Source organism: Pleurodeles waltl, chromosome 8, assembly GCF_031143425.1.
Source record: "Pleurodeles waltl isolate 20211129_DDA chromosome 8, aPleWal1.hap1.20221129, whole genome shotgun sequence".
Taxonomy (NCBI): Eukaryota; Metazoa; Chordata; class Amphibia; order Caudata; family Salamandridae; genus Pleurodeles; species Pleurodeles waltl.
In genome coordinates this window covers 952987748-953002810 of record NC_090447.1, presented here as the reverse complement: position 1 = coordinate 953002810, position 15063 = coordinate 952987748, and positions in this window count along the sequence as shown.

The following is a 15063-nucleotide window of genomic DNA, read 5'->3' as shown; positions in this document are numbered from 1 at the left end:
ATGTGGGATGGAGTATCATCTCCACTGAGACCTATTTCTTACATGACAGGTGTGTGTAGTAGGGTGTGGGGAGAAATTGACCTCCTCACACAGACAGGTGAATGTAGTTGTGTGTATGGAGGGATTGGCCTCTCCAGTGAGACCCTTTTATTGGATAATGAGTGTGCCTAGTAGTGTGTGAGGAGAGACTGGTCTATTACCTCAGACCTCTCTCTTCCATTGAAGGTGTGTGAAGTAGTGTCTGCTTTGACTGCCCTCCCTTTCCATTCCTCTTTCTCAAATAATGGCAGTGCGTAGTAAGATTTGTACATGGAATGCCCTCTCTTTCCAGACCTGTATCTGAGATAAAGGGCTTGCGCAGTAGGGTGTATAGAGAGAGAATGCCTTTCCACTAAGTCCTCTCTCTCAGATGTATGTATTAGGGTGCTTAAATGGACTGGGCTCTTCTGTCAGACCTCTGAATCAGATGATGGCTGAGCACACTACATTGTGTGCTTGGACTACTCTCCTTCCAGGCTTCTCTCTCAGATGACGGATGTGATTAGTAGGGAGTGGGGAGAAAGACTGGCCTCCCTAGTAAGACCTCTATATCACATGACGGGTGTGCATAATAGGTTGCATACATGGGCTAGCCTCTTCTGTCAAATCTCTGTCTCAGATGGTAGCTGTACATAGTAGGGCATGTAGATCAACTAGTCTCTCCTGTCAAACCTCTCTCTCAGATGAGAGGTGTACATATTAGGCTGTGTACATGAACTGGCCTCTTCTGTCACAACTCTGTCTAAGATGATGGGTGTGTATAGCAGGGTGTGTGGAGAGAGACTGAAATCACTTCTGAGACCTCTCTCCTAGATGAAAGGTGTGCATACTATGCTCTGTCCAGGGATTGTCCTCTCTGCTAACACTTCTCTCTCTATGATAATAACACTCACAAAGCTGATAGGCATAAATAGTACAGTCTGTCAAACACCATCGCCAGTAATACTCCTTCCTAAGGTAGCAAGTGTGCATACTGCATTGTATTCAAAGATCACAGATACCTTTCTACTGTTCATGATCCAGTGAGAGTCTTGCAAGATCGTAACATTTTTGCAAAATAGGAATAAACCATCTACTCATCACAGTATTTATCTCTTGCACAATTCTTACACACTTCCTCTTAAAAACAATAACCACAATATGCATTCCTACTAATGGAGTATATTCAGAACTTATCTACCCCTTTTTGCTATTTATGATAATGTGAGTGTCCAGTCAGATCGTAAAAATGAGTTAAAAACAATAAACATTAATTTTATCACAGTAGTTATCCCTAAGACACCTCCTTCTTAAAACTTAGGGCCAGATGTAGGTAGTTTGAAAATTGCGACTTGCAATTTGCGAGTACGCGCGACTCTCAAATTGCAAGTCGCAATTTGCTATGCAGAAAGGTGTCTCAGACACCTTTTGCAACTCGCAATGGTGTCGCAAAGACCCACCTCATTAATATTAATGAGGTGGGTCGCAGTTTGCAACCCCATTGCGAGTATGGGCACTCACGGGGATGGTGGCCTGCTGGAGACAGCAGACCACCATGTCCGTGACTGCTTTTTAATAAAGCAGTTTTTTTTTTCTATCTGCAGCCCGTTTTCCTTAAAGGAAAACGAGCTGCACTTAGAAAAAAAACCAAAACCTTTTGTTTCGGTATTTTTCAGAGCAGGCAGTGGTCCATAGGACCACTACCTGCTCTGAAAAATTGTTTTTGTGCACATTCACAAAGGGGAAGGGGTCCCATGGGGACCCCTTCCCGTTTGCAAATGGGTTACCATCCACTTCAAGTGGATGGTAACTGCGATTTAGCGGTCGCAAATGAAATTGCATAGCGTTGCGAGTCGCAAATAGGAAGGGAACACCCCTTCCTATTTGCGAGTCGGAAATGCATTTTGCGAGTCGGATCCGACTCGCAAAATGCATTTCTGCATCGTGGAGAGAGAGGATTTTGCGCCTCGCAAATGGCGTTTTTCACCATTTGCGAGGCGCAAATCCTTTCCTACATCTGGCCCTAAGTGTACAGGATACATTTCTGCTACACCCTTACCCAGATTGTTTACTTAATTTCCATAAAAACCCAAAATATTTACAGTAAACATTAATCAATGTCATTTCATTTCTAGCATTTCAACAACCAGCCGATTAGAGTACTTTTCCTTGTGAGAGTTGCAGGAACCTCAATCAAGAGTGGTCTCCTGTGCTTGCTTTTTTTTTAACCCCAGGGTGGGCCTGGGGGAACAAACACACATATATTTGGGGAAGGAGGTGCATGTGACTCCCTTCATAGACCAACTTAAAAATACTCTAGAAAATTACTGAAAACACAAAGGTTACAGGGACGCTATAGTTAGGAAATAGAATTTAAAAAAAACTTTAGAAACCACTGAAAAAAATAAAAGTTGAAGGTATGTTACAGTTAGATTCAGATTTTACACACTCAAAGGCCTAGAAATTTAGGGCCAGATGTACAAAAATGCTATTTCACATTTCTTAAATAGCGACTTCTTAGAAATCGCTATTTAAGAAATGCAAAATCAAAATGTACAAAGACACCAATTTCCTAATAGTGATTCCTACAAATTAGGGATAGCTAATAGGAAATGACTTTTAAGAAATCCCATTGCAATTGAGTGATGGGCTGGTTTTTAATTTTCCAAATCGAGATTTCCTATTAGGAAATCACTATTTAGGAACTACAAAACCAAAGATGACAATGGGGAAAAGCTTGACGCACCCCAAAAATAGGGGTGCACCTCTAGACGCATGGCCAAGGGACATGCCCCTTAATGGCCCAAAATAGCAATTTGGACCATTAAGAAACGTGACCTGGCTTTGTACATCTGGTCGTTAGAAGTTATAGCTGTCTCAAATAACTATCTCGTGCCCTGAGATAACTAAAACTCTGACCCTGGCCATGCACTGCTAATTACCACACATATTATTTCACTTATCACATCATCTATGACATCATATATAATATCACTGCAACATGTGAAGTAAACTTATTGATGAGAAAACTGTGCATGGTGGGACTGTGAGTCTTTATTAGCTTGCCATAAAGAAAAAATAGACTTCAGGCTAATGGTAGTGTGGTTGCCATCTTGTCATGAGGATGCATTATTTGTGAAGCATTTGAGAGTAAGTGCATGAAAAATGTACAATATCTTGTAAAAATGTAAGTGCATGAATTAAGCGTATCTGTTTACAGATTAAACTATAAAATCAGTTCTGAATAAAAACATTGATGATATTTTAATATTAAAATTAGACACGTAGAAATCAAACAGAAGCTTTGGATATGGCACACATATATTTTGCACTTCAGTTAGGGAGAATTAGGCTGTCAGCAAAGAATAATGAGTATGATTATAAAACATGTTAGATAAGCTTTTTATTCACTGATGAGAAGATATATTTTTTTAGTATTTATTATGCTCCTGTTGATGATTTTTTTAGGAATTGGCTTCATAGGGAAAGTATTGTGCTAGTTTATGCTTCTGCCTAACAGGGATTATGCTTGCTTAGTATTTCAATTCTGGCAACATAGCAGCAGTCAACAAGCAGTAGCAAACAGGACACATAGGTGGTATCTGGCTTCCAGAGGGAGGGACATGTATGGTAGGTAATTGCTGTTTAGAAGCACAGTGCAGCACAGTGCTTTGGGGCACTTCCAGGAGGTACATTGAGTGAGATACTGCAATGGGGCTACTGTGGAATGGGTAAGTGAAAGCAGGAGATACATAAGTATAATGCACAGGAGCAGTTCACGTTGCTGCCTGTGAATTAACACCCTTTTTCATACTATTCACCCAGCAGAGTAGGTTAGGGGCATTGATGCTTATTGGTCTCATATCATGAGCGGCCCCTTCAACCACACTGACATTTTTGTCACCTGCACAATGCATCTTGGGATTGGTAGTTTTGCTTTTTTAACATGTTATGCAGTGTTTTAAGTGGGAAATATCCTGTCTCTGCTAGGCCTTCATTTCTGTAGCCGGCAGTGCTGTCTCACCAAAAGACATTTGGAAGCCAAAAAAATGAAATAAACATCAATGTGACAGGCTGGAGGCTGTACCTGACAAAAATCATTGTTGAAGGGGAGCTGGGGAAGGAGGCAATAGAAGGAGGATAAAAACTAGGAGAACGTGGGCCAAGAGATCCATCACTAGATGGGCTAGAATGACCAGAGCTGCCAGGACCAAGTTAAGAAAATTAGGGTCCAGGGAGATCTAATCCTTGAGGATCAGGGTTACCAATGATAGAGGGAACCAGGAAAAAATACATGATGGGGAACAGGACAAAGACAAGCAGCACTAGGGCCACTGGGACCAGGATGAGAAGCATCAGGAGGGACCAGAGGATGTGAAACCAGGAGATCTTGACCCTGTCTCCAGAAGGGAAAGAAGAACCAGTGCCAGAGGAACAAGATGCCCTGCGCCATAAAGGCAAAGAGGGCTGTGAGGCCTGAGCACACCAACCAGGACCAAAGGGATGCAGACAACCAGGGCCAGGAGTAGCAGACCCGAGCTGACAGACCAAAGAAGACGGTACCAGAAGACCAAAGGAGAGAAGGACCAGAGGTAGCAGGACATGTAGTCCCTGGAAAAGAATGACCAGAAGGTGAAGGGGGTTAAAAAGGGCAAGAAATTCTAGGTCCAGTGTGACCAGAATCAGAAAGTCCAAGTGTGTCAGACTCAGGGGATCCTAAAACTGGGTCACAAGAACTGCATGAAGCAAGCAAGCCACAACACGGGAACTAGGCGGACTAGTGCCAGAGAGATGAGGAGGGCCAGACCCAATAGGACCATTACTAGGAGGCCCATGGTAGAGGGGCCAATGGTCTGATGAACAAGAACCAGGTAGAAAGGGCAAACAAGGAGACCAGAAGGACTAGCAGAAGTGGGATGGGGCAGGAGGACAGGAGACTAGGAGGACGAGGGAAACCAAGACCTGTGGAACTAGCATCAATAGGCCCATTACATTAGGGTAAGAAAAAAACAGAACTAAGACCAGGAATACATGTTACAAGGTAACAAGGACCAGAAGGATAAGGAACAGGAATCCTGGTAATAGATCAACCAGGGAAGGGAGACAAGGAGGACTGATCAGCAATAATTAGGGTGAGGAGGATGAAAAGGTCCAGGACCGAGATCCTGTAAAACTGGAGACCCACAATCCAAACAATTAGGAGCAGGAATACACGGGAATGACAATCAGTCAAACCAGGAGCAGGAAGTACAAGGCCAGGAAGTTCTTAGACCAGCATGAACCGGAGGTCAAGGAACATCAGAACTAGGAAAGTCTAGGAAGATCTGCAACAGGTCAAAATATTGCATAGCGGCAAGGCGCAGTAGGACAATGACCAGCAGGGCCTGAAAGGCAACAACCAACATGTCCAGGATAATAAAATAAGCAAGACAGGGATTAGAAGGTCAGAGAGGAGCAGTTCCAAGAGCACCCAGAACACCAGAGCTAGAGGATTAGGTAAACTAAAGGTTTAATGGCCAGAAGGATCTGAAACAGGGCTAAGATGGTCATGAAGATCAAGACAAAGGAGACCAGACTCCGATTACCAAATGGAACAGAGCAGTCATTACAGGTAGCAGGATCAGGGTGATGAGGATCAGAGGTAAGAAGTCAGACCAGCATCTGGAAGTCCAAGTAGAATGGACAGTGGTGGGCAGGAGGACCAGGAGCAAAATGACCTGCCTTTGAAGAACCTGGATAAGGAAGACCTCGATCAATAGTGCATGGATCAATGGTTGAAGTACCAGTAGGACTATATGGACATGGAAAACATCCATGAGAAAATAACAACCCAAATTAGGAGGACAAAGACTAAGGGTGTCAGTACATGAGACTCAAGATGGACCAAGACCTGTGGTACAAGGCCTAGGAGGTTGACAATGAGGAGAAACAGGACAAGGTGTCTAGGAGTATTAGGACTATTAATGAACAGGTCCAGAAGGGTCAAGACTAGGAACCAGAAAGGGCCATGATGGTCAACAGGCAATGTTTATGATAGCAAGCACAATAGGATAAGAAGGGCCAGGGCTAACAGGACCAAGAAGATGAATACTAAGATAACAGGTGGGTCATGTCAAGAGAACTAGAACCAAGAGAATGCAAACTATAAGGAACGGGACCATGAGGATCAGGGACAATATGGACAGAATCTTATGAATGACTATGAAAGCAAAAATAGAATGACCTTTGCCAGGAGTGTCAGGTAGCTGAGACCAGGGACTCAGGCAGCCAGATTTAAAAGGAAAAGTTCCAAGAAGACCACCAAGGACAAAGGGGACCTGGAAGACCAGGGCAAAGAGGATCAGAACCTTGAGTTCCAAGACCAGGAAAACCAATGTGAGGAGGTAAAGAAGGATCAGGGAGATCATGACCAGCAACCTCAGGACCACGGTAATCACAACCTAGAGGTCCAGACTAGGGTTAGGAACAGGATGACCGGGAGAATGTGCAACCAGATGGGCAGGCCCAGGAGAGCCAGATAAAGTAGGACTATGATGTCTTTGTGTAGCAGCATGAGGACAAGCAGCAGGAAGACCAAGGCCAAGAGGATGAGGACCAGATCCAGGAAGACAAGATCTAGTCTAATAGAGAACAGGGCCAGGATAAACAAGGAGGTTGAGGGAGTCAGTACTAAGAAATCCAGGAGGACCATGACCAGAGCAATGATGATTATAAGGATTAGAATCAACAGGACCGGGAACAGGCCTAAGAGTGCCAGTGGGACCATGACCATAGGACCAGGGTCCATAGTACCAAATGGTGCAGAAGGACCAGGACATGGGGAGAGCAGAACCAAGGTGAGGAAGATCTGGAGGACCCGAACAGCAAGAACCAGAAAGTCTAAGGGGATTGGGCCTGGTTGTCTAGGAGGATGAGGAACGAAATGGCAAGGCTCAGAAGGATGCAAACAAAGAGAGCTGTGCCAAAATGTTTGGGTGCAGTGTCCAAAGGATCATGAGGACATGCCATAAGGCATGGAGGACACGAATGATCCAAAACAAAAAGACAAGAGACAAGAAGGCAAATCCAAAGAGGGCCCAGACACAGGAGGCCAGGTAGACCAAGGGAATCAGCAGGACCAGAATTGGTATACTGGAAATCAGATGAGGAGAGTGAGAATGATCAGAAGGACCAGGGTGTAGGACATTCCTCCTTTGTGCCTGGGTTACTCCCAAACAATTTAGAGAGATACTGGTGGTTACTGACTCTTGGCTGTACCCTGGGTACTGCTAACCAGTCCCAGTGTTCTGTATAAAATGGATTATGCTAATTAGGCTAATTATAATTGGCTGTATCAACCTATCTTTGGTATGGTACGGCATGTAGGTTTATGGGCCAGATCATAAGTAGTACACCCATTAGTGCCTTGCTGTGGTTCCCAGTGTCATTTTAAAGGCAGGTTTGCCTTGTTGGCTGCTTTTAGTTAAAGTTAACCCCAAATTTGACTTTGGAATTAAAAGTACTTCCAAAGTCCTAAGCTATCTTACTTTTATATATGTCACCCCTAAGGTATGCCTTAGGTACCAAAAGGGTTGGGTGCAGTGTAACTATACGCAGAAACTTTTTTAAAGATGTTTTATAAGCCTGGTGAGGGAAACATAGCTAAATTCCCCATTGTAGCTAATGGGCCCAGTAGGACAACATAGAGGGACTTTATTTTTAAATAATAAAGTCTTATTTTCCATAGGAAGGAGCTAAATATGGCATGTCTAATATCAAATTAAACATTATAATAAATCCAACAGCTTGCCACTGTTGAATTTAATATAAACTGCACCTAGAAATAGATTTGGAATTCTTCCTAAAAGCTACCAGTTTCCGCTCAGTAGTGCCCTTTTCTGAATGGCCAGTCTCTGGCAGCCTGGTCAGGCTGCCTTGAGGAGGTGTGAAGTACCCTGTGGTGTGAAGTGGCCTGACACAAAGGAAGCATCTGGGGGAGGCGATCTGCCTCAGCAGATGGTAAAACAGAATGGGGGAGACCAGCTAAACTGGTCCTCAAAGGAGTAAAGGACATTTGGAACAGCAACTGTACCTCTCCCTTTCCCTGCAAACCCACACAGACAGGAACTCCTTGATTAGATGAAGGGAGGAGTGGGTGAGTTCAGTCAGACCTAAACTCTGAGATAGAAATTTTGGCATTTTAGATTTGTGAAGAATGATGCTCCATGGGATTGATTTTTGAAACGGGAAACATCCTTTATGCCGACTTTTTTATAACGAAGTCCTGGTTAACGAAAGCGGAACAACGCTTTCTTTAACCACGACTTCGTTATTTTGTGCCTTAACCACGCATGTCCCGAACAACGAACATGCATGGTTAAGGTACAAACAAGGGAGTCGGCTGAGGAGGAAGATGCAGATGACGAGGCGACGACTCAAGTAGGTGGGGGGTTTTAGGTTTTGGGGAGGGGGTGGGGGGTCGGGGGTTTTAGGTTTTGGGGTGGGGTTGGGTGGTGGGGCGTTTTTGGTTTTGGGGAGGGGGTGGGGGGTCGGGGTTTTAGGTTTTGGGGTGGGGTTGGGTTGGGGGGGTGGGGCGTTTTTGGTTTTGGGGAGGGGGTGGGGGGTCGGGGTTTTAGGTTTTGGGCTGGGGTTGGGGGGGGGTGTGGCGTTTTAGGTTTTGGGGACGGGGTGGGGGGTCAGGGGTTTTAGGTTTTGGGGAGGGGTGGGGGAGTGGGGCGTTTTAGGTTTGGGGGAGGGGGTGGGGGGTCGGGGTTTTAGGTTTTGGGGAGGGGTGGGGGAGTGGGGCGTTTTTGGTTTTTGGGAGGGGGTGGGGGTCGGGGGTTTTAGGTTTTGGGGAGGGGTGGGGGAGTGGGGCGTTTTAGGTTTGGGGGAGGGGGTGGGGGGTCGGGGTTTTAGGTTTTGGGGTGGGGTTGGGGGGGTGGGGCGTTTTAGGTTTTGGGGAGGGGGTTGGGTTCGGGGTTTTAGGTTTTGGGGTGGGGTTGGGGGGGTGGGGTGAGGCATGCAGGATCAATGGGTGCCTGTTACTAATGACTTTACCAGGAATGCCTTTACAACGAAATATCGTTGTTAAGGCATTCGTGGTAAAGGCATTAGTAGTAACAACGAGGTCGGTGTTCCGACCTCGTTGTTTAGGCACCCGTTGTTTTGTCAGTCGGCGTTCCGTCGTACAACCTTTTGAAACACTTCCCAGAAAGTGGTCACTTAAGATGTGGTGGTCTGACCCTGAAGGGACAGAGCCCCCATGCTTTCCACCCCGAGGATCAAGGATAAAACTTGCAAGTCTATACCCCACTTCAGATCCCTAAAAGAAACAAGACAAATAAGAAGAAGGACTGTCCTGCTAGACCCCTAACCTGTACCTAGACACCGATGTTGGAAAGTGGGTTATTGGTAAGGGCAGGTAGGTACCTACACTTAGCAATAGGCCACTAACCTCCACTAAGGTCCAGTTAGGTCTCAGTAAATTAAACCCAGCTCAACCCTTGGTAGCTTGGCAATGAGCGTCAAGGCTTAACTTAGGAGACAGAGTGTAAAGCATTCAAATATCACAAAACAGTAATTAAATAAAACACAGGAAACAGTTTAAAAATCCAAAACCAATTTATAAAAATAGATTATATTTTTATCTTTAAAATGACACCAAAACGAATAAAATCAGATAAGGGGAACCGGAGATATGAATTTTGAAAGAATTATTATTTTTTTAGCGCCTAGAAACAAAAAGCGCCAATCGGGTCATCTGGTTGCACCTCGACCGGGGCAAAGTCAAAGTTTCAGGCCAACCGCGATGGAGCCCTACTCGGCTACAGGCTGCGGGAGGCCTCGGTTAAAATGTTACCTTCACACTTAGGCCCTCATTCTGACCCTGGCGGTTTGTAACCGCCAGGGCAGAGGGCAGAGGAAGCACCGCCAACAGGCTGGCGGTGCTTCCGGGGCAATTCTGACCGCGGCGGTAAAGCCGCGGTCAGAAAAGGGGAACCGCCAGTTTCCCGCCGGTTTTCCCCTGCCCCAGGGAATCCTCCACGGCGGCGCTGCAAGCAGCGCCGCCGTGGGGATTCCGACCCCCTTCCCGCCAGCCTGTTCCTGGCAGTTTACACCGCCAGGAAGAGGCTGGCGGGAACGGGTGTCGTGGGGCCCCCTAACAGGGCCCCATTAAGATTTTCAGTGTCTGCTTGGCAGACACTGAAAATCACGACGGGTGCAACTGCACCCGTCGCACCCCAGCAAATCCGCCGGCTCCATTCGAAGCCGGCTTCATCTTTGCTGGGGCTTTCCCGCTGGGCCGGCGGGCGATCTTTTGAAGATCGCCCGCCGGCCCAGCGGGAAAGTCAGAATGACCCCCTTAGTCTTTTTTTCGAAGAATTTCTTCAGCGGGACGAACCTGCCAGTCCAATCCGACCTCCTGGAGCCCTTCTCTGGATACGCGATGCTGGAATACTCGGTGGAGATTTTTACCTTCGGACTTAGTCGTTTTTTCGAGGTGAAAATCCTTCGACCGGGCTAAACCTGGATCTTGATCCGACGTCCATGGAGCCATTCTCAGATACGCTGGCTGGGAGGTCCCGGTCAACTTTTTACCTTCGGACTTAGGCCCTCATTACGACCCTGGCGGTTTGTAACCGCCAGGGCCGCTGGACGCAGAGGCACCGCCGGCCCCGCGGGGCATTATGACCGCGGTGGCTTAGCCGCGGTCAGAGAAGGGAAACCGGCGGTCTCCCGTCGGTTTTCCGCTGCCCCCAAGGAATCCTCCAAGCCGGCGCAGCTTGCTGCGCCGGCTTGGGGATTCCGACTCCCCCTCCCGCCATCCAGTTCCTGGCGGTTCTCCCGCCGGGAACCGGATGGCGGGAGGGGGAGTCGCGGGGCCCGTTGGCATGGGCACTGCAGGGGCCCCCGTAAGAGGGCCCCAAAATGTATTTCACTGTCTGCCTTGCAGACAGTGAAATACGCGACGGGTGCAACAGCACCCGTCGCACCTTCCCACTCCGCCGGCTCTATTACGAGCCGGCATCCTCATGGGAAGGGAGTTTTTCCCTGGGCTGGCGGGCGGTCTTTTGGAGACCGCCTGCCAGCCCAGGGAAAAACTCATAATACCCTCCGCGGTCTTCTGACCGCGGAGCGGTATTATGGAGGGCGGAATTCTGGCGGGCGGCCTCCGCCGCCCACCGGAATCGTAATGAGGGCCTTAGTCTCTTTTTCGGAGATTTTCTTTACCGGGACGAACCAGCAAATCAGGCCGGGTTGCGGTTGAGGCAAGCCAGCTAGAGTTGCTGCGGCGGGTCGGTCCCTCTATGGAGCTTTTTTACAAAAGTTGTCCAAACTTCTCCAAACTTCTGGGGCTTCTCCCAGATGTCCTTTTAAGGTTCTTTTGGGGTCCACAGCTCACCCCAAGGGTCCAAAAGTTCTGAGATGGTCCTTGGGGTGTACGGACTACAACTCCCAGAATGCACCTGGCTCAAACTCCTTTTTGGCCACTGGACAGTGGTCAGCTGGTCGCTATCTTCAGGAGTTGGTGCAGGGGACTCTGGATAGCAATTCTTCACCTGTAGCAAACAGGGAGTCCCTCCTTGAACCAGTTGAAGCCAGGCAAAGTCCTTCTTGTGGTGAAGCCCAAGTGTGCAGCTGGTGCAGTCCTTCTGAGTGCAGGTTCCAGGTGCAGGCCAGGGGTCCAGCAGGGCAGTCCTTCTTCTTCTTTTGTTCTTCCTTGATGGATGTGGTAGGGAACTGAAGTGTGGGTGCAGGTCTGCCAGTTTTATCCTTGCTCCTGGGTAAAAAGCAGGGGGGTCCTGGTTCTCCAATCAGGTGCAGGGTCCTTCCCCCTGTGATGACCACTTCCTGGGAAGTGTGGCAAAAATCAATCCCAGGAGGCAACATTCTCTAAAAATCCATCATGGCTGAATCTGATTTTTGGAGGTTACATCTGGCTGAGCCCACCCACTGGTGTGGCTAAAAATCATAAACACCCCCCTCTCCTGCCCTCTCCTAATCTAGTCAAGGGGGCACCTAGTTGTCTGGGGTTGCAGGATGTGGGGGTGTTGCTGGTTGCTCCAAATGTCCTTCTCTGCCTTTGAAGACCAGTTTGGCAGCCCTCCCCCTCCCTGCCTCACCATCTGCTGAGGAGAGATTCCCTCCCATAGGCACATTCCTTTGTGTGAAGCCAGGCCACTTCACACCTCATCAAGGCAGCTTGGCCAAGCTACTAGAGCTGGCCAATCAGAGCACAGCAGCAAAAACAATGCAGGGCTGAAATGGGCAACTTTTCAGGTAAAGTTTAAAACTCTTTACCTGAACAAGTTATATTAAATCCCACAACTGGAAGTTGTGGGATTTATTACAACAATTAATTTGATACCAAATTCTTGGTATGCATCATTTAAGGAGAGTTTAAAAATTCAAATAAAGTCTCCCCATTCTAGACTATGAAGGCCATTTACTACAATGGGGGAAAAAACGAATTTGGCTGTTTTTACCTCACCAGGGCTTATAAAAGTATTTTTATAAAGTCCCTGCTTATAGTTACATGGCACCCAGCCCTAGGGGCACATCTTAGGGGTGACTTATATGTAAAAATAAGGCAGTTTGAGACTTTGGAACTACTTTTAATTCCAAAGTCGAATTTGCATATAACTTTAATTTAAAAGCAGCCAGCAAGGCAGGCCTGCCTTTAAAATGACACTGGGCACCTCAGCAGTGCACCTATGGGTGCACTACCTATGCTGTGGTCCCTAAACCTACATGCCCTACCATATACTAGGGACTTATAGGTAGGTTAACTTAGCCAATTATAATTAGCCTAATTTGCATATCCATTTTACACAGAGCACAGGCCCTGGGACTGGTTAGCAGTACACAGGGCACCATCAGAGTCAGGAAAACACCAGCAAAAAGTGGAAAATGGGGGCAAAAAGTTAGGGTGCCTCTGCAATCAGCCCTGTTTTCTCTCAACCGACCTCTGAAGAACTGCATCAGCTGCACACTTGGACTTCCCCACAAAAGGACTTTGCCTGTCTTCTACTGCTTTAAGAAGGGACTCATTTGCCAGAGGTAGAAAATAGCTGACAAGAGACTCTTGCATCAAGCCCTGAAGAAACTGACCAGTGGACCAGTGGTCATTTTGGATTTGAGCCAGGTGCATTCCTGGTCATGGTGTTCTAGTCTCAAGGAGCACCTCAGAGCTTTTGGAACCTTGGGGTGAGTTGTGGACTCCTAAAGGACCTTCAAAGACTTTCTAGAAGAAGATCCAGAAGTTTGGAGTAGTATGGAGCAACTTTGGAAAAAAGCTCCATAAGAGGACAGACCCAACGTTGTGAGTCAAGCCTTCTTATGTCGACCATGACCCAGCCTAATTTTCAGGTTTGTCAAGCTGAAAAACTCCTTAGCCTTAGACCTCAAGTATTTCACTGGGGGCTTGTGGAAATGCAATCCAACGCCATTGACTTGAAATCGGCTTGCTTTGGAGTCCGAATGTAAAAAGTTGACAAAGGCTTACCGTGCAGCGTATGTAAAGAGGGCTCCAGGGAGGTTGGCTTTAATTTTAAGCTCATCCCGGGCGAAGATTCCCCTCACGAAAAAATTGTCTGAGTTTAAGCCTAGAATCCTTCACCGCGATGTCCTGTTTATTTGTCATTTTAGTGTCATTTTAAGTATGAAAGTATACATTTTTAAAAAAGAATTGGTGTTGGATTTTGATTGCGTTTTAAGGTTTACCTATTTACTGTTTTGTGATTTTTAAATGCTTTAGAGGCCTGTCTCCAAAGTTAAGCCTAACTGCTCATTGCCAAGCTTCCAAGGGTTGAGCTGGGATTTATTTATTGAGACCTGACTGGACCTAGTGAAGGTTAGTGGCCTATTGCTAAGTATAGGTACTTACCGTCCTTTCCACTTTCCGACACATGGCCAAGAGGGTCAGGAAATAAAAGAAAAAGCTAGGAGAATGTGACCTGAAAGTACCAGGATTGCCAGCCAGAGGGACTATAACCAAGAAGATTGGGCATACAAAGACCCAAACAAGCAGGACCAGAAATAAAAGTAGCAAGTCTAATGCACCCAAAACCAGGAAGTGAACATGGAAAGTGAGCACCAGAAATAGGAACACCATTGCTAAGCAAACCCAACTAAGAAGAACATAATCTGAAGAATAAAGAGGAGATGCTAGGCAACTAGAGTCAACTGGACAAGAGGTAATAGGGGTAGAGCAATGGGGGCCAGTGGGCCCACAACCAATGGAAAAAGAAAGCTCAATTCACTTAAAGCCAGAGTATCGTGACATAGCATACCAGGACAAGTAAGACCAAGATGAGGAGGAAGGCAAGGATGATAGGAGTCATGATGACCAAGCTGGGTGCCTAAGAATGATTAAGAACACAATGACTTCAACAAGGAAGATCAGAGTAAAGTGGACAAGTTAGTTCAAGATGACAATGAGCAGGAGGACCAGGGCAAAGAGTATCATGACATTTTGGAGGAAGACCCTAAACACTAGTCGGGAGTAGCTGGGTTAGGGCCTTTAAGACCAGGGACCAGATGGGGAAGGATTAGATTGGCTAGAATGATCTGAATAAGCAGAACCAGGAACAGGGCTATGAGGACTAGAAGGGTCAGAACCAACGGAACAGGATTTCAAGTTCTAAGTGGAGAAGTAGGACTAGGAACTGGGGTATTAGGAACAGGCTGGTGAAAATCAGGGAAACCAGGACAACAAGAGCCATGAAGACCAATGTGACCAGAACAAGATCAAAATGATCTGGCCCAGCCCAGAAGGACCGAAGAAGGTGACCAGGACAGTGCAATGTGGGCCACAGGGACCAAGCTAATGAGAATCAGGATGCCCAAACCCAGAAAACTAGGACTGCCAGCCCTAGGAGAACCAGGACAACAGGGCTAGGTAGATAAAGAACCATCACACCAGCAAGATCAGGATGAGAATCAGTAGTGCCAGTGTCAGGAGGCCCAGGAACGGCTAATACAGGATAAGCCAGAAGGAGGGCAGGAAGACCAGGATCGGGAAGGATTACAGATAGGACCAACCAGTACCAGGGTGACCTAAAC